This window comes from Megalopta genalis, chromosome 9, assembly GCF_051020955.1.
Source record: "Megalopta genalis isolate 19385.01 chromosome 9, iyMegGena1_principal, whole genome shotgun sequence".
NCBI lineage: Eukaryota > Metazoa > Arthropoda > Insecta > Hymenoptera > Halictidae > Megalopta > Megalopta genalis.
In genome coordinates this window covers 11,370,344-11,389,167 of record NC_135021.1, presented here as the reverse complement: position 1 = coordinate 11,389,167, position 18,824 = coordinate 11,370,344, and the positions used below count along the sequence as shown (strand labels likewise).

The following is an 18,824-nucleotide window of genomic DNA, read 5'->3' as shown; positions in this document are numbered from 1 at the left end:
ATACTATAAAAATTGGATCACGAAAAATTTGATGAAATTCATCAAAAAGATTTGACGTATTTTTCAGGCAGATTTAAAAATTAAAAAAGCGTCCACACGCTTCGATATAATAAATATGCGACGATGAGTGCGCGATCGGTTGTTTAATTTATCATTTATAATCGGCAATGCCTGGTTTACAATTCACAACCGAGAGTTTCCTTCTTTAATAAATTGTAGCACGCGTAGGAATTATATTCCTGTTTCAAACAGAAATTCGAAGCAGTTACGCGGATTCAGCTCATGAATCAATAGCAGATTGCGCAGATGGATATTGCACGTGCTGAAAACTTTATTAAGGCCTACCGTTGCGTCAAGGCAATGGATCACCGACAATTTTTAATTTGAATCTACGCTATTGGATCCTGTTATTCATGTCGCGGTTATAACAGGATGCTGCCACAGTTTTATAAATATTTTTGTGTTTCATCATTATTTCAAACAAAAACGTTTGCAGATAACCGTTCGCGACAAACCAATTTTCTGGTGAATCATTCAATTCTTTTTCACGAACCTTTCTCGTGCAGCGAGTTTCCACGCAGTGGCTAATGAAAGTTTTCGAACTCGTTTTTACAACTGGAATAAACTGAATTTGAAGTTCTTTTTCACATGTCAGAAAGACTAGTTCACTGAGCAATATGTAAGAAACGATTTTTCACAAATTGCAACTGGTTAGAACGACACGAAAACAAAAAAAAGAAAAAAGATTTCAAACAACGCGTTTTGTATGTATATTGAAAAATTCACGAAACAAGAATTGCAAGATAAAACATTCGCTGCATTTCTTATAGTTAGTGGTCCATAGTAGTAGTTATAGTAGTGGTCTTATAGTAGTCCAGAGTCGAGAAACATTGTGATTTGCATAGTCTTCAATTGTTTGTAGCTCATGACAAAGTTAATCAATTTCAAAGTTTAAATATCTTAGTTTTTTTATATATATTTTCGTCGTTCCAACTAATAGCAAATTTTTGTAAAAATGTTGTTACACATTGTCCAGTGAGCTAGTTCTTCTAACATTTTGAAGAACGTTCAAATCGTTTGGATCCTTTGGTAATTAGTATCATGTACAATTTTTATATTTTGATACAACAAGATACAGGTCTTACGTAGTATGTTATTTGATCTAGGCTTATTTATTTTGCTTGAGAAAAAGTATCGGTCAAAAAATAATTATACAGGATGTTCCATAATTATGTTAACACCCAAAAAGGGGCGATTCCTGAGGTCATTTGAAGTAACTTTTTCCTTGGCGAAAATGCAATCCGCAGCTTTGTTCACGAGTTATTAACGAAAAACACTGGCTAATGGGAAGCGAGCTCAGCTGACGTAAAACGGCCGAGCCAACGAGCGGTCGAAGCCCAGTTCCGCTGATTGGCTCGGTCGCCTAGCGCTAGGCGAGCTCGCCTCCCATTGGTCTGTGTTTTTCATTAATAACTCGTAAAAGAAGCCGCGGATTGCATTTTCGCTAAGGAAAAAGTTACTTCAAATGACCTCAAGAATGACCTTTCTCCAGGTGTTATCATAATTATGGAACAACCTGTATATGTAAGCAGTGACTTTTGCTTAAACAATTGCTTATTTTGCAGATGCATATTACACGCATGAATAACGTTACAATTACATGTATGGTACATAAGAACAAGTGTGTAACATCTCTCAACTGTTCTAAATAGATGGCAAAGTTCCATCATGAAATGCGATTGAAAAATAATGGCTGTTGTCATATGTAAAGACGAAACTACAAAATATTGAGCATTAAATATTATTCGTTGATTTATCGCTAGGCATGATTTACAGTTAAATCTGCTATCACTTTGTTCCACTGTACAGTAAATTCTTGTATAAACAAAAATGAACAATTTGGAAAGAGACGATACGATTATTCCAGCCTCGCGATTCATTTTTATAGTTGTTGACAATCGGCGACTATAAGATCGAGCCGCGAGGCACGAATTTACTGTATCTCCATAAAAATTCTTTTCCAGATAAAATCGTTCAGACTGGCGGCATTCAATTCTATCTCATTTGTGTATGTTTATAGCGATATTTTGCATGTTCGCATAAAAACGAAACACCGGTCGTGAAATTAAGTCAATAAAAATCACATTAATTTTACAAGCGCGCTGTCTTTTTGTCCGGGAGTGTAGAGGGGTGGAAACACTTTCGACCACAAAAGGATCGCAAAAACCGTCTCGTCTGTATTCTCCTAAATAGAGCTCCGTTCCTTAAGCGTGCGTGAATTAATCACGGAATTAACCGTATTAAAGAACAATAATGTTCAAGCACCACCGTGCATTTACAGCAGTGCATCGTTAAGCCACGTGCAAAACCCGCAAACTCCGTGGACGCTTAAGCAACGTCCAAATCACCGTTTCACCAACTGGTTCGGTACACAAGTCTTTGTCGTGCGGCCCGATGAAATTGCGCGCAGGGTAATAGGAAATTAATTAGCAGCCGTGAGTCGTAAAGCCGGCTTCGGTTACGCGGCCATAAATGGAATTTAATGCTATGCAAAACTTCGCGGAGCCGGTAATGCCGATGGGCCCGCCGCCCGCGTAGTTTATAATTAATCCATGCCAAACTAGGCCCGTCAGCGACGATACACAACGCAAATATTTTCGATCGTGTCGCGCGACCGAGCCACAAAGCTTCGATCGTCCCACTCGCCTCTGCGTGGGCGTTCGAGCCTGGACACACGTGCACCTTGCCGGGTTCAACCAGGCCAGCCGGGGCTTCATTTCAAACCCCTGTTAATAGAAAAGGTATTTTTAATAACCCGGCGCGGTCGCGCCAGAATTTAGGAAATTTGATTACCTCCGGAATTTTTTATGGCGAGCCTCTCCCGTTTTCTTCCATTTTTATGTACGCCGCGAGCCTGGTGCACGCGCGACAGACTTTTCACAGCAGGGCTTGAACGAAACCGCCAGAATTTTCAATTGGCTTTGATGCGATAGTTATTTCTTGCCTTTCAAGCTTTCTGCTCAAAGGAAACGATTATAAATCCGCTGAAACTTCTCCGTATATTTATGCGTGAAAATGTTTACTTTTTAGGAAATGGGAAATTGTTACTTTCTAGTTAGAAAGTAACAGTTATCCTGCTTCGAAAAAGTCGAGGTACTTTCAAACAATTTTACCGTTTAGTATTCGAAGTAATTGAATCTTTGAAAGAAACGATTGAAATGTAAACGTACTGGAATATTGAATTAATTGGAGATTTAAAAACCCATTTCTCTGTTACCGTGCTTCGAAATTTATTCTCAATGATCTTGGAACTGGTATTGATGAAAATACTTTGGAAAGTATGTTACTTCTAATATGTATATTACTATATTATATTTACACACACACTTTTATATTATACTTCGAAAATTCTCCTTTCATTGGAAGCGTACAATAAAATAAGTACGTCCAAAATCACGACTTGCTTACCCATCTACATTGAAAAATAGCATAAACTTTGACATTTCATCTTAAAATATCTGTTAAGAAATAAATGTTCCTCCGGGATGTTTATCAATCGAATACAAAGTAACTGTTAAAATTGAACTTTTATGACAGAATTAAACTGATCACGTAAAAGTTCGTTTGAAACAGAAAAAGAAATGAGTCAGAAGTTAAGAGCTCACTAAATAATTGTATTTAGAAAAGTTTACAATTAAATTATTGTCAAATCCACAACCTGGTCTTCAGAGTCAACTAAAAAGAAATTAATAACTACGCAAGAAATTTAATTATATGTACGGTACGAATTAAATAGAATCGTTTCTACTTTGTAAATCACTCTACTGAGAATAAAAATCCTTGCGAAAATCTACAAAAGTGAGACCTCTATTGTCTTCCTTTAGGAAAACGATCAAATCATTATTTTTCTTCATCGTGTACGACAAAGCATTTGGGAAATCAATGCACGCATGCACTTTCTTTCTCGCACTTCTTCGATATTTCACGAGGATACGTTGCTTTTATGTATTTTATAGTAAGATGGATTCCATGTTATTGTCTTGAATTGTTCTGTTATGGGGATCTAATTACTATGAACAGATGGCAAAATTGCGTATTCTGTGCATCCGGGGGTGTTGTAATTTCGATAACAATGAAATATGTGTAGCTATGGTAAATTATTCGCAACTATTATTAACTCATGAGTGCTTGCTTTTTTTTTATTATTCATTCTAACATTGTTAACAGTAAATGTACTAAATCATTTTATTTAATATCGTGCGTACATATTTTGTTATTTCCGGCAGCCCGTTCACAAGAAAAATCGCTGAGATTAAGACTCATTCATTATAATATTAATCCCGTGCTGCGATTATCGGGTCATTTCGTCACGAAAATATTCGATGAATAAATTAAAACACTATTTACATATACCGACGAGAGTGAATTACAGCTGTTTAATATCATGTGGGAGTTGATTGTACGTTCGAAATTAATGAAAAAATGACACATAAATACATGTCCTATCTGCCATCGTTTATGAGACATAATGAATTTTCTGTTTTTATTGCCTTTACAAAAGATGCTCAAAATGTCTACCTTGCGTTCGAGGACAAGACTACGCGCTCTCTCTACAAATCTTATTGTTTCTCGAATTTGTCGAAAGCCTTGCTCTATTCTGTCTCGTTGTATTTCAGCATTCTCAATAAACAATATTTTGCTTCATGTTTTATTTCCAGAGAGTTTGCTCTGCTCATAAAATCGCTTTTAGACGCACAATCAGCTTCCGAGGTGGGTTCCACATGTTACAAAACGCCCGGTATAATAGCATCGATACTGTAAATGGCATAAGCTTGTTGTCGATCGCGTTTATCCGGGGTCGAATGCAAATAAGAAATGATGAATAATAAATAACGCATAAAGGTTCGCCGAACGAATAATGAATAACCGGAATAATGAATAACTCGGATAGTAAATAGCCGAATAGCGATTAATGATTTACGGGTTACTTTCGTTCAAATACAATTTTATTGGAACAATGCCCGACGCCGATTCTAAGTGAAGTTTCAATTGAATTCTCAACCGACCTCCAAATGCAGGAAATTCTCCCCAATTCGCGTAAAAAATTGTGCACAAAAATGGACAATTTGATTACCGATTACCGATTGTCAGCAATTAATAAAAACGAGTCGAGGAAAGCCACGAATAATCGTATCTCCTTCTCCCAAATTGTCCATTTTTGTGGTCAGTCCGAGCGCGAATTAGGGAGAATTCGCAGTAAGTGGTAATTTCGAAGAGTTCGTATCGATCGGCCGCTATAAAGATGTCCATGAATTATTCCGCGGACAGCCATGGTCACAGTTTATTTTAGCTGGAGGAGTAAAAAAAATGGCCGAAGTGGCTCGTGTGCAGCGCCCTTCCGTAAATTCGAGAACACAGGAGGAGAAAGCGGAGAAAGAAAAGCCATGGGCGGCGGTTGCCCGGCGCCAGCACGCATTCGTGTCTGAACCGGCATTTCAAAGCGTCACTTTACGAGCCATCCAACTCGGTTGCAAGGATGCTTATTGCGTTCCCGTCAAGTTCCTTTTTCCCTTCCCGGCTCGCGACAATACACGTGTCCATAGCGACACGCTCGTCGAGCAACGCGCACGCGACCGCGGGACCGTAGCGTATGTACATACTTAGGTGCGAGTACAGTATAGTCCCGTCGATATTTCCCGTTTTTATTATTAATCTCCGGTGCGCGACCGGGTTTTCTTAACAGAAGACGACAGAAGCCGGCGTCCATATTTAACGTGGCCGTAGCGAGCGGTCGGTACGCATACCCCTTTTTATTTTCCATCCCCCAGCGGGTCGCGCCGGGGTTTATCTTTGAGAAACTAATTGTTGCCGAGGGAGCACGTGGTTGAACTTGTACAGAAGCCAGGAGGCCGGAAAGTGTTGTCAAGCTGAAAACAGCTCATCCCGCCGACAGGCTTTTTAGAAGCATCGAGTCGTGGATGACGCATCAGGTAGCACACAGCTTCCCTAGCCGAGTGGCTGCCACGATCGGCGAGCGTGTGCACCGCAAAAAACCGAGTATCGAATGCTACCGCATGAATAAGTCCCTTTGAAGTCTCCACCACCCACGATCCGCTCCGAAAAATTTCTCGGCTTCAACCCCTTTAACACCGGCCCCCTTTAAACGCCACCGAGCCCTAGCCGCCTCTTGCGCCGGTCTCTGTTGTGCAGGTGCGTCGAAGATTGTCAAGCGAGGGTCGTCTAATGAACAGATACGGCAGCAGATATTCACGGCGATCCGAGCGATGCAAAACTATCGATGTCTCGGTTCTAGAGTTCCGGAGAACTTGGAAACTTCTGGATCTAGTTGAGAATTTTAATCGGGATCGGCTCGGGTTCACGAACATTTCGGGATTCTCGATTAGGTCGAGAGATGCTTGGGAATAGTCGGGATTCTCGAAAATGTCGAGATAACGCACACCTACGCAGTTTGGCATTATTCGAATAAAATGTTAATTGACTCGTAAATTTCTCGAGTCGTATTTTATTCGAGGAATTTACACGAAATTTTACTCCAATAAAATTTTGTATTGAAATGTTGTTCGAATAAAAGTTTATTCGAGGAATTTATTTGAAATAATACTTGAATGAAATATTCGAAGTGATTCGAAATATTTTTCGAATAAAATTTTATATTGAAATGTTATTCGAAATAATACTTCAATATAATATTCGAAGAATTTATTCGAAATATTTTTCCATTAAAATTTTGTATCGAAATGTTGTTCGAATAAAAATTTATTCGAGGAATATATTTGAAATAATACTTGAATGTAATATTCGAAGAAGTGATTCGAAATATTTTTCGAATAAAATTTTATATTGAAATGTTATTCGAAATAATACTTCAATATAATATTCGAAGAATTTATTCGAAATATTTTTCCATTAAAATTTTGTATCGAAATGTTGTTCGAATAAAAATTTATTCGAGGAATATATTTGAAATAATACTTGAATGTAATATTCGAAGAAGTGATTCGAAATATTTTTCGAATCAAATTTTATATTGAAATGTTATTCGAAATGATACTTCAATATAATATTCGAAGAATTGATTCCAAATATTTTTCCAATAAAATTTTATATCGAAATGTTGTTCGAATAAAAGTTTATTCGAGGAATATATTTGAAATAATACTTGAATGTAATATTCGAAGAAGTGATTCGAAATATTTTTCGAATAAAATTTTATATTGAAATGTTATTCGAAATAATACTTCAACATAATATTCGAAGAATTGATTTTAAATATTTTTCCAATAAAATTTTATATAGGAATGTTAATCGAAGAATTTGTTCGAAATATTATTTGAATATAATATTCGAAGAATCGATTCCAAATATTTTTCGAATAAAATTTTATATGGAAATATTAATCGAAGAATTTATTCGAAATAATACTTGGATATAATATTCAAAGAATTGATTCCAAATATTTTCCGAATAAAATTTTATATCCAACTGTTATCCGAAGAATTGATTCGAAATATATTACTTGAATATAATATTCGGAGAATCGATTCGAAATATTTTTCGATTAAAATTTCACCGGAATAACTGTATCGGGGAAAAATCCCGTTTTAGACGATAATTATCTCTCATCCCGTTTTGTCTCTTCATCATAATGTATTTCCTATCGTTATTTTTTATTTCGAACTGATATATGTATACATACGTTCGTTTGAATAAGCTTTAACCTGTCGTGATTGGCAATTAAAATTGTGGTGCGAAAGAGGTCAAAATATTGGCACGAATTTTTGAAACTTTAAAAACAGTTGATGGAAACAATCCAATATAAACAAAGCGGAAATAACAGGAATATTAAAAAGCTTGTCGTCTACATGAAAATAAACCATTTCACTGATACTAGCTTCATTTGAAAAATTACTATAACGTCGCAACTTAAATGTCATCTGTCAGCACTTATTGTTAGTAGGTACATCGGATATTTATAATTGTTAATGTACGTTCATTTGAATAAGCTTAAGGCTGTCAAGGCCAGCAATTTGAGATTATTTCAAATTAAAGAAATAATTGGATAAAAATGTTAGAATCGGATATTGAAACCTTAAAAAGAGCAGTTGCAAAGACAATCCAATTAAAGCAAAGAGTTTAGAGCATTGTATTGATACAGATTGTCATGCTCAAGGCTATGTCAAGGTTATGTCAATAGACTACGGATTTTTATGCAATTTTTATTTCGTAATTATACGAAAAAAATTCGATATAATTATACGAATTATATCCTCAAAAATTTACTTCTTCTTTTAATAAAGAACAATTCGAATAAATTAACAACAGCGTATAAATGTTGTTTAAAGGGAATTAATGTCACCAGAAATGCATAAAATTTTTAATCTCATGACTAGAAAATTTCTTGTGTCTCAGCATTAGTACGCTATTCGTTTGCATTTGTTCGGTGTTCGATTATTTATGAGCAGTGGTTGCCTGTATTTTTAAGTACTTCCACGTATGAATGATTTAAGTCTCTCATGAATAGTGATCGAATTCGAAGAGATCGCGATGTTACCCGAGCTCATCATTATACGCTGATCGAAATTATGAATTAAACAGAAAATCCATAACAAATCGCGGAATTGAATAGAATGAATCGGCATAGAATAATTAACGGCAATCAGAAATAAGAAAACAAAGTGTTAATTGTCGATATCAGTTATCGGTAACCAAAACAAAACTCTGCAGATATTGGACAAATTCAGGATTTTAATATATATATAATTAATAAAATAAATAATATGTATATAATTTAATCATTTTAATTAAAAATGAAAATATTGGTTTCGATTTAATTTCTGTTTCTTACAATTAACTCAGCAAATATTTATTTTGCACAAAGATCCGCTGTCCACGAATTAACATTCTCGTCATCGATAATTGCTACTTGTAACAAAAATCAATTTTCGTTATCTATAATGATGAGCAAAAACTTTTTTTTGTCATTTATAATGGTCATTGGTAACGGAAGAAATTCTAGTTGTTTATAGTTATTAATTAGTAACCAAAATCATTTTAAACAAAAATTGATTATACAAAACTGAAAAGACATTAACAAGAATTAAAAAGTATTGTTACGTTATTTTCGAGTTATTGAAATTATTGAAAGAAGAATTACGTTTTTATTTTATTTCTGTTTCTAACAATCGACCTAGGAAATTTGTATTTTGCCTAATAACCCGCGGTCTGGTTATAACAGTTATGGTGTCCGGTCTAAAGGCCACAGAAGAAGGCTCTCGAATCTCTCTTAAACGCTTCCTGCACATCTCGCCCCCAGGAACATTAGATACTTGCTGCAGAAAGGATCAAACTTCTAAAATTACCGGAGTTTCATATGAAATATCGAAAGCGTAACAGGATGGGATAGAACGCGATGCAGTGACGCGTACAAAGGAGTTCCATTCTAAAGAGAGGAATAATATAAGAATAGAATACTATAGAAGACTGTCTCAAAGAGGTACGGTTGCAATTCAAAGAATCTTAGTAAACCGTCGCATTCAATGTTGGAGAGACGGATGCATCCTTCGCGTAAGGATTGATGCCGCTGTCCCCCCCTTTTCTGTGGATTTAGGGCCAAAACACAATTACAGGCCAAGCACATATTCTTTCGTTTGATTTGCATTAGAGTATTCACACTATGCGTGCCGCTCCCTCTCTATGCCATGCGAGGTCCCATTTCGATAAATGCGAACACATTATCGGGCAATCCCGGTCCGGACATGCTTGGACCACAAGCAAAATGAACCGTGTGCGTACCACTATAGTAAATTTATAAATGTCTCGCTTTTATTAGCAATAAGTTTCAATATGCGAGATGTCCCAGGTTTTCTCGGCCGAACGGTATCATCATGTTCTATGAGTGAAAATAAGAAGAAAATGTCATATAAACATAGGCTGAGAAATGCTGATACCGTTTTGCCTAAAAAAACTGGGACACCTTATATATGCAATGAGAAATGTAATCTACCATGTGAGCATCACAATCTGAATCGACACCTTCGGATCTTTAATCCACTATGTTACGCAACATAATCGTTCTAATATTGTGAGTTCCTTCTCATCTGTACACATCCTTCCGTCCGATGAAATTTAAATATTAAATATCTTTATCAATAATGCCCATTCGCATAAACGCTCGTCTAGATTCACCAGAAAAAAAGTTTCATTAAAATCTGTGACCCGAAGTCCGTGACCTCTCCTTGTGAGTTTAGAAGAAACCTTAAAGAAATTCGTTTTGTAGGTAATCTAGGTGCATGCTGATGATATCATCGAAATCAGTCAACGTTTTCATGAGCTATAAACAATCGAAGATCGCAAAATTGTGAAAATCGCAGATTTCTTTTATTAGTCTCTCCCAATAATTGTAAGAAATCTTCAGAGTTTTATATATTTTTTTCAATACCTGTAGCTTGTCTTCGCGTGAACTGATTTCGATGTAATTTTCAGTATGCATACAAGTGGACCACGGATTTTGTATGCATTTATGAGAAAAATGAAGAGGTCAAATACAAAACTGTAAGAATATTCGAAGAATTTAATGATATTGTTAAACAAATTTTATGTCGCATAAATATCTGCATTCCACGCAAAAGTCACCGAGATCTACAAAACGCGTTGACTAAGTTTTCATTACAGGTTGAGAAAGAAAAGTTGAGAAAACATTTTTTAGACGTTGCCTACTCTCTCTCTCTCTCTCTCTCTCTCTCTCTCTCTCTCTCTCTTTCTTTTCCGCTCTCTCTGTCTCTTTTTTACTCCCTCTCTCTCTCTCTCTCTTTCTTTTCCGCTCTCTCTGTCTCTTTTTTACTCCCTCTCTCTCTCTCTCTCTCTTTCTTTTCCGCTCTCTCTGTCTCTTTTGTACTCCCTCTCTCTCTCTCTCTCTTTCTTTTCCGCTCTCTGTCTCTTTTTTACTCCCCCCCTCTCTCTCTCTCTAACGTTTCAACCAAACTCGGTGTCGATTGGTCCAATTCTAAAAAAGTTATTTGTGTCAGATCAACCAGCTATAACTTCCCTAATTTTAAGGATTCAGTCATAAGGTCTTGCAGACGTATTTTTGAACCACTATTCTTAAACAAAAAATTGTAAAAAATCGAGTTTTTCAAAAAGACTCACACTAGAATACCCCGACTTGAGCGTTTGCTTTCCTTTCTTTCTTTAAAGTGGAATCCCAGCGGGTGTATTTCTGGAAAATTGTATCAACATCCGTGCAAGGATAAATTTTATTTGTGACGTGATAGTCGATCGACCTCGAACTTTCACAAATAGTAACAGTCTGAGCCTGCTAAATGCTACGTATCGACTCATTACCACGCTGAATTCAATTGGCCATGCATTATCTGACGGCGTTTTAACATGTGGCAGACGTGAATACGGAATACCAATCATCCTTGGAGAGGGCAACGACGTTACCAAATCTGCGCATCAGACAGACCATCCGACGATTGTTCAATTATTCACTTCATCCATTAATGATCAGATTATTTAAAGAAACATGACTGTAGCACCAACTGGGACGAATAAAAACATTTGGATGAAGGAAATTATAATCGTCGAAGTACATTTAAGGATAGATTTAATACCGGTATTATTTTATTATCGATATTATGTTAACAAATGTCGAAACTGGTATGCAGTATCACAGTCGCTATGATAGTTACCATCGAGATTATGATAACATAGACAAAAGTTAAGAAACTTTACATATTGTTAACATTCGAATAAAATTTGATACTTTAATAAACATACGTCTTATTAAATTAGAAGAACACAGTTAAAACATAGAACACATTCTTTTTATTGCAATATTGTTCTATTTAGTGCATACGATAAATAAAAAAAATAAATAAAATACAAATGAAAAATTAACAAATAATAAGAAAATGATATGGATATTTTCGTTGACGCAATACAAATTTTTATCCTATGTTAAGATGGTTCATCACACGTTCTTAACTTTTGAAAAAGAGTACTATGTATATCACAAATTATCGTTATACTTCGCAAAGGACAAACAAAAGTATAGCCTTAGTATATTATTATATCGAACTTTAATTTCTTGTTATCTTCATGTGTAACCAAAGTTGCAATAACTTAAGAATATAACAAAAAAATTAGTATTTACATTAATAATAAATTTACATAAATTCATGAAAAAAGTAACACAGTAGCCTATGTCGAGTGTCGAAAATTCGACAACAACAACAACAACAGATTTCTGAATTTCTATTACGACGCGCCTATTCTATTGCATAGAACCGTATCCTAATTGAAAAACAAAAGAGAAGAATATAATATCGTTTCTGAAGAACCGAAACCAATACATACATCCATAACAGTTATAACATTTTATCGATCCTCACAACTGTTTGAAGAACCAAAACCGATACTATAATTATTTTCAAGCCCTGCCCTTAACTGAATATTCCCGAAGCATTCTAGAAAGTGAAAAATGAAAGACAAAGTAGCCGATTTTTTAAAGAGTTCCAGACCGGAACCTCCATTTAATCGGCGAGTCAGGATGGGGATACGGCGCACGGGATTGCAGTTGCGTAGGGTGCAGTGCAAAGGGGGTGGCTCACGTGCCTGCGAGCGATAATTCGCGAGCCGGGCGACAATGATTTATGCCGCTGCAACTCGCAGCGGAATCTCGCGGCCGCAGGAACCGCAAAGGGTCACGTGCGGCAGCCGCCCCTTCTGCACGGCCGCGAGTCCGGCTTCGTCAGTAATTATTTATGTTGGCCGGTCTTCGCGCGAGACCGTAATTGAATTTGTGTCTGTCCGGGGGAGGAGGACAGAGGGAGACACACAGAGAAAAACAGAGGCGGAGAAAAAAGAGAGTAGGGAGATAGTGAAAGAAAGAGCGCGAAATATAGAGAGAGGGGGAGAGAAAAAGAGAGAGAGAGAGAATGAGGGTGAAGGAGCGAGTCCCCGGCCAGTGACCGTAATTCGTCCGCGCGAGACGAAAACGAGAAGGGAGGACGAAAAACGGAGAAACCGAGACGATTAATACGGTCTTAATTGTCCCCGTCGTCGCGCGAACGAAACGTGCCCGTTCCGCCACGCTTCCACCAACGACACCAATTGAAGACTCGTTAACGGGGGTCTCGTGCCGTCCGAGCGGATCAATTCCGGACCCTTGTTACTCCCCGCGGAAGATACCGAGCCAGTTCCTTACAAATTTTTTCCTCGGTTTCGCGGGGAGATTGATCGCGCACCGACTTTTAGCCCCTCTGAATTTTTAATCTCATTCGCTCGTTACAGCGAGCTCGGGGCTAGTTGTGATTGTCAGCTGACAGCGATTCGTTCATCTAGCGTCCCCTGTCTCGGTAACCTACTTCCGAAACGTGTATTTACAGCGGGGGATTAAAATATTCGGACAGTTTCGGAACGGTATAACTTGTTTTTCAAACTCGACTAAATGGATCTTTTGGAGATGTCGTTCATTGGAATGACAAAAAAGATACAAATCTCGCGTTTTTCTCAACCTTTTTTTGTCGGATCTTGCAACGAAATTTTAGCTCTTTGCACTCGACGACACTAAATTATTATTGATTTTTTCATATTGTAAGGTAATCGTTGTAAAATGCATAAATAAAAACGCAAGATATTTGACTTAATAATAGTAACAATAATAAACTAAAAATATTCATAATAATAATAAACTAAAAATATTAATAATAATAATAAACTAAAAATATTAATAATAATAAACTAAAAACAATAATAATAATAATCATTATACTGCTATGAATTTTATAAGAATTAATGAATAAAAGATTTTGTGTTTTTATTTTGTGTATTTCGCATGATGTATAATTATTAACTGTGCCAAGTACGAAAATGAAAAAAAGATGTGTAAAATCTAAAACATTGAAAGGACGATCTTAAATAACGCAAGAATCTCAAATAATATTAAATACCTAATTGTGTTTGCAAATTTCGCTAATGAAAGAAGCATATAGAAGAAATTATTAATTGTACTTTGTCAATGGTCAACAATTTCTGATAGATACTTTACGTTATGGACCCTTAAAATGGTAAAACTTGTAACGGTTAATTAATTAGTCGCTGTCAATTCACGCTTGATACGTGCGGTGTTATTGTGTTCTCGCGTGACGACACCCGTCATAGCTATCGAATCAGATAATTCTAACTCACAGTCAGTGTTTACACGTTTATTCGCAGGATTACTACACCGTGAATTATTTACGGTGTTGGTTTAGCGAACAGCGAGTAAAACAATGAATGTAACATGTAACGTTCTCAAGAACTGTAATTTATACGCTTTGTACATGAAAATGTATTCGTAAACATTGCAATAAAACGCTGAAAGTAAATCTTGTATCTCTGTAAAGCGTGCATAGAACGTGTACACGATGACATCTAGGAGAAGTCCAGCAGAAATACAAAAATGCATCTGTCGTGAAATGTGAGAACAACGTGATACTGTAATTAGCTCTTCCGCTCTGCGGCGGGAGCGACCAAAAAGTGTTAACACCGTATAGCTGTCTGAAAACTTAATTACCGGATCAACGTATTCAGGACAACGGAATCCAACGATGAGTCACGACCCGACCGCGGATTTTTCGGCAAAATAAAGCTCATCTTCGACAATCGCGAAAAAGTCAAATAAAATTTTCTTTCTTTCGAATAGTAACGATTAATGAAGTATTAAAGATATTATTTTTATTATCTAATGGATATGGTGTGTTTATTATATAAATTTGATTGTATTATTACGATTTAATTATATTAATTATCTTTATTATTTTATTTATGGTGCTTTACTTAATATTAGTAAGCAGCCAAAATTAAAAATTAAGTACAGAACTGTAACATATTATGCATTACGCTATTTTCGACTTAAAAAATAATTTAAAATGGAAATACTTTTGCATTTAAGTTGTGTTTCTTACAATTGGCTTAGACAATTTTTATTTAGCATAAAGATCCGCAGTCCATTAACGAATATTCTTTGTTCGTCACGAAGGCATACGTTCCGAAACAATTTTTTAGCCATCGTCTAGCAAACTAATCTTTCTAGCAGAATAATCATTCCGTTTTGAAAGCCGTACGAATACTTTTTACACCGATTGTAAACCTAATATATTGTAGCTATAGCTTGTTTTCCAAGTGTAATATCAGAATTTGGGAAAATATGACAAACGATTGATGAATGAACAACAATTTTTCATGAACGAGTAGCAATATTCCGGTAAGTGATATTGTGAAAATAAAATAATCATAGTTCCATTGAACGCATCTTAAAATACAAATTATAGATTTTAAATTGTAATATTCATCTTGAACGTACGGGAGATCGTTAATTTACCCCTTGCAATACAATTTCTTTCGCAACTGCATTGATAAGCATTTCTGCCTCCTCAATAATCTCCCTGATAAAACGGAACAATTTTTATTGCTTGCCATGTCAAGGTTATTTTTATTTACTTACATTTCTACTAACAGAAGACGCAAACGAAATGCGCCATATTTACACTTAATACAAATTCATTCATGTCTATATTATAAAAGCCGACAAATTTTTACAAAAAGTTTTAGTAATTTTACTTTTAGCACTCGGTTATGTCGGTGCTAATTAATACGAATGCTATTATTTATATTTATTGTTATATTAATGCTAATTAATACTAACCAAAGGGACTAGATATGAACTATTGTTAGAAAGAAATTTAAGTTATCAATTGAATTAAGAAAAATACTTTTAGTGTGTAAGTTTTTTATCCCGTTTGAAACCAACCGAAGCGAAACAAACATTTCTTTCACACCTTAATACATTCAATAAGCTTATGTCAAGGTTATGTCAAGGTCTGGACCGTAAAGTCTCGAAACACCATACAAGCGATAATTAAGAATGGGAGAAAGAAGTGGCTGTCTCTTGGAAGATACCTATTAGAAATATAATATCTCAACCCAACAGGCAAATCGCGGAGCGTAACAGCTTTCAATAATAAAACAGTTAATTAACTCGAGAACAAAAGATATGTCTCGGAAGCAGTCGGACTCGGAACGGCGCCGGTCGAGATAAGCTTCCGCGTTTCTTTACCCCGTAGCTAAGACGCCATAGAGAAACGAGGCTTTTCGACATTTATACCGGTCAGAGGTGTGACTACGTGACTGGAAGGCGACATTCTGGCTTAAGGGTTTAGGAAAAAAGTCGGCTCTAATTCCTTTTCATACGGCCGCTAAGTAAAGACAGATAAGGAGCGGAACCATGTGTGCGTACACCGTGAACCGTAAATACCGTTCGTGCCCTTTCCGCGCCGCTTTCCCGGTGTCACGGTGCCTCGACGAGCTTTTTTATTATCAGTGTTTCCCGAGTGCGCTCTCCGCTTTGTCCTTGAAACGCAAAGCAACCCTGGTCAGACCCTTGACGCGCGACACGCGGTGAAGAGATACGAGTCGGAGGGTCCGGGACCTAACGTTTGCGATTCAAAGAGTACGGCTAGGAAACGAAAATTAAGGGCGCGGGGTTCCGAAGAACGAGAATTACGACACGTGTATACTTACGCGGCACATGGGGGAACACCCCCGCGATGATTTACGGCCGGCACTTTTGTTCCGGATTCACTTTGTAAGTAAATCTCGCGGGGTGAGCAACCGGACGCCTCGTCGACGCGATGCGCAGTGCTATGTTAGGTACAAGAAGTTGTCAAAATACGATTTTTCAAATCTTGCGTGAGATGAAACATTTTTGTTGTCTCAGCTATTGGTTGGTAAAATTATTAGTAGAAAGTATTAGCAGATCTGGGTTAAAAATTATTTGAGAAAGTGTTGGAAATAGTGAATGAGATATATCCTTGTTTGTGTGAAATAATATTTCAAATAGTTATTTATCTTGTGATAAAGCAAATTATTGATTGGAATAATATTTTCTTAAGATGTACTGGAAATAATTATTTGTGATAGTATTTCGTGTGTCTGAATTCCTATTAAGTTCTATTTCTTACGATTAATATTTGCGAGAAAAAATGAACCCATACGAGAAATACGAACACATGTTATTTTGAAAAATAAGCTCTTGTATTTTTCTAAATTAATGAATGTAATTGGAACATTTAACATCTGTTCACTTTTAACAACGTACGTATTTTAAATAATATTATTTGGAAATAATATTCAAACGTTTCATTTTAACGTTTCATAAAGAAAATATTAATTTCAATGAAATATTTCAGGTTCGTATTGTAAAATATATATTTTAAAAATTTATTGTACATTTGTAAAATCAATGAAGTATTTCAACTATTATTTCATTTAATACGGAAATAAATTACTACTATATATATAGTAGTTATATATTTAGTATATATATAGTTAGTTATATATTTAGTATATATATAGTTAGTTATATAGTAATTACTACTATATATATAGTAGTAATTTATTTCCGTATTAAATGAAATAATAGTTGAAAATATATATACTAGAAACAGTATTTGGAAATATTTCTATTTACTAGGTGAAATATTTTTACTCATGTGTGGGTATATATGAATAAAACTGTAACTGTATTATATTATGTATTTATGTATTCACGTAGCGTCTCGTTTTGCATTGAAAGTAAAGACTTTTTAGAAAGATATATGTTATAGTTTTCAGCACTTCTCACTTTTTTATTATCTATTTAAAATTATTCAAGATTGAAGATGATTTCTTATTATTTATTGCGATATTAAGTTTCTGTTAACAATGCAAAAAATAATACGTTATTAAATGAGACAAAACCAAAGTGTAAAATTGTTTTGAATAGTCTTTAACCGTTTTTAGTTTCTTTTACCATTTTCAAATAATTTTTAATACTCTGCAAGAGTTCTCCATGGTTTTTAATACTTTGCAATAATTTTTAATACTTTTCAATAGTTTCGCATAGTTTTTCATGATCTGTAAATTGTTTTTGATTGTTTTCAGTTTCTTTTACATGTTTCTCAATAATTATATAGCCTTTACGCAATGCAAATAAGAATAACATTTGTTTTTTCATTGTTTAAGATTATTCCCACTATGTTAAAATACCATAAATAAATAAATAGATACGTTTTGAATCCATGAAGTAATAAAAATAATATTTTGAATATTTTATTAATAATTTTTATTTGTTGTTTATAATTATTTTTATTCGTTTATACTTAGTTTTTCTAAGTTAAAATACTATAAATAAGTTAGTAGATACATTTCAGGCACGTTAGGTGAGAGAAATCATTTTGGCCACCGAAATCTGGCAAATACCCTAATGTGCGGCATGGCAGCGCGGATATTGGCGCTCGAGCTTCGGGTTTGCTGTATCGAGGGATCAAGATCGCCCTTCAGTCTAATCCTATTAGTGAAACAGGCGTGTTGGCGTCGCTATCTACGATAGGAATACCAATTAATTTGAGATCACGCAATTATCATAAAGGAACTAAAATCGCGATTATCAAAATAGTTGAAGTCTGGAAACGTTCGAGCCTCGGAATTTTTACATGGAATATTGAAACAACATCTTAACTCTACTTTCCTATTTTTTCACCATTTGAAATGTCTAATTGATAGAATTGAATAATGTTATCAGAATCATTAACACACAAACGATAAAATTGATTGCAATTTAAAGACGAAACATTTTCCAACATTTATTAAGGAAAACTCGATGAAAGAACAATTTTGCTGGGTAATCGTGCCACTAAATTAACTATTACAAGTTTTCATTTGCATTAAACATCGCATTGTTATTAATGGAGAATATAAAATATACTTGTTATATGATTATT

At 35.3% G+C, this 18,824-nt stretch overlaps 1 protein-coding gene across 4 annotated transcripts in view; it reads left to right on the top strand.

Moving 5' to 3' along the window:
* UBL3 (ubiquitin like 3) overlaps window positions 1-18,824 on the top strand; it is a 274,931-nt gene that overhangs the window by 209,896 nt on the left and 46,211 nt on the right. The gene's annotated exons all lie outside the window — the stretch shown is intronic.